The sequence below is a fragment of the Cicer arietinum genome, chromosome 4, assembly GCF_000331145.2.
Source record: "Cicer arietinum cultivar CDC Frontier isolate Library 1 chromosome 4, Cicar.CDCFrontier_v2.0, whole genome shotgun sequence".
Lineage (NCBI taxonomy): Eukaryota > Viridiplantae > Streptophyta > Magnoliopsida > Fabales > Fabaceae > Cicer > Cicer arietinum.
Window position 1 is genome coordinate 33021177 of NC_021163.2, and position 2867 is coordinate 33024043.

The following is a 2867-nucleotide window of genomic DNA, read 5'->3' on the forward strand; positions in this document are numbered from 1 at the left end:
TATTATTATTATTATTATTATTATTATTATTATTATTATTATTATTATTATTATTATTATTATTATTATTATTAATTTTTACTTATATTATCTATTCTTGTACACGTGGAAGTAATTAGCGGTGTTTTGGTTCCGCCCCATGCATGCATCAAACAGCCCAAACATTAAATAAAGAATGTTTAGTTCACTAATCAAATGAGTATAAACAAATCATAATTAGCTAATATATTATTTTCCCGTGAGCTAATGTTGACAATAATAATAAACTAATCAATAATTGATTTAGCCATGCTTAATTTAAATTCATTTCTTCTCTGTAGGGTTAATGTTGACGATGAGTAATAGATATTTTAGATAATCAACAAAACCAATTACGTGGATAAATAATGATAATAAAAATAAAAATTTATTAACAATTCAATAATTGTGATTGATTGACTGTGTAAAATCTATTCCTAAAAATATATATAAATTAAATTCTTTAAAATATATCTCCCTATAATATGACTTATTTGAGTAATAAGATGTATTTATTTTTTGTTCAAATATTTCTCTTATTAATACTACTTATTTATTTTAAAAGATTAAAAGTCAAATTACATTAATATACAAATGACTTTTTTAAGGAATATTTGGATATAAAAGTGAATTATATCTTGTCTCAACTCAAACATTAAATGTATGATCGTAGTTTATCATATTTTATCCTGCATGTTAAAAGTGTCTTAAATTATTATTCCATAATTCCTACCTTATCATGCTCGACACCCGTATCATGTAACTTTCTCGTATTTTATTCTCCACTTTATAAGGTTCGAAAGCACGCGCCACCATATTACCTTCATTTTCAATTTGGTTTCATCAATAGTTATATTCTACTCCCTCACTTTATTTATACAGAAAATTTTGTATTAGAAAAATTAATTAAAATTAAAAAAAATTAAATATACAAATTTCTATATATTTTCAATGATATTTTGCTATATTTAGATGAAGGGGCACTTGTTAGCATTTGCCTTATTTATAAAAAAGAAAGTCAACACAAATTGATTTATCTTGTTTGAATTTTAAATTAGATATATCAAATTTTGTTGACTTATTTTTACCTATAAATAAGATCGGAGGATTTATCTTTGTTTACTGTCCCATATAGACTCCCTTGCCAATTAACTAAAGTTGGTCAAATTGGCGCACAATCAATAGTTATGTTGTATCTGTTTATTTCAATAATCATTATCTACAAATGTTCTTGAATTAGAAAAAATATTTTCGTAATTTTATTTTATCATGCATACTTTTAGGTCAAGTTAGAAATATGTTTGAAAGTAATACAATGCAATAAAATCATTTTTAAGGTGATTTTTAAACTCGATTAGTCAATTTATATGCATCAACTTATAGTGGTCTTAAAATTAATATAAAGTGTTTTTGATAGATGAATCAACTCACCTAATGTATAAATGAATTCACCAAACCTCCAATAGTTGATAAGTCAATTCACAAGGGTCATGAAATGGTTTATATAGCTCAAAATTGAAATATTGGAAAACTTATTAATCAATTTATATCATGGTTTTAAATTGCAGCTTGGTCGCGAATGCAATTATTGTTGCGGCCGCTGCGGTCGTGCACATTGCGCCTATTGCGATGCAGAATGCAATTGTTGCACGCGTGAAATTATGTTTTTTATTAGCACAAAATATTATAATATTTATTAATCTTATTACTCACATATCTCCTATTTTATCTTTAAGATAGAAGAAACATTTGTTTGATCACTACATAGTTTGTTGTAGTCAGATGCAATTTGATGCAACTGTTGTACCTACTGTGTTGTGGCCGTTGTGACGTCACAATGCGATTTTTGTTGCAAATTACGATCACACCACAATTGCGGTCTGATCATGCAGTGCCACAACCACAATACTACGAACACATCACATGATGTGGTCCACAATTTGAATCTTTAATTCATATATCTGGGAATAAATTCATACGTTCTGCAGAGTTCAACTTTGACTGTTACAAATCAATTATTTATTTTCAATTGTGTTAAGGGTGTTCTTATCTTAACCGATCCAAAATCAAACCTCAAACCGATCTAAAAAGAACTGCACAAAGCCAAATATTATTGAATATTAATAGATGTTATTTAGTAAATTCTACATGGATCAAATTGAATTTTAGATTCATTTGACAAAACTAAATCGAAATGAACAAAACTTCATAATTAATTTAAATAATTTTATTTATTTTAATTAGTATGATATATTGCATTATTTGTAAAAACAATGATAGATTATATTTATATATTATATGTTGGTTTTATTTTTTCCTAATAATACTTATTTAATAGTTTAATTTAATCTATGTTTTTTTTCTTTTAATATATTTCAAACATAATAAATAAGTGTTATTTTGTTAGGTTAAATTTTTAGTATATTATATATTTTATTTTATATCAAACCAACTATTTTACTTTGTTTTTATTATATTGATATAAATTTTTTTTTTGTAATTGTAATTTAAATATATCTAAAAACTTATTCAAATGAAACCACTTGTGTTTGAATCAAATTAGGTGATATTTTTAAAACGTGTCATCTAAACTAAATTAAATGATTTTATCTTTAAATCAATTAATTTTTTTCTCTTCAAAATCGATTTAAATCGCACGACAAACACCCCTATTCATTGTATTTTCATTTTGATCCACGTCCCTTTAAATGTATGATATGGAGACTGATAGAGACACGAGGGCACGTCGGGGGTTAGGACAGAGAAAAATAGAAAACGCAGTGGAAGACAACTGCAAAGCGAGGAGGGATAAACATGGGTCACATAAAAAAGGCCTTGAGTGTGTTGGA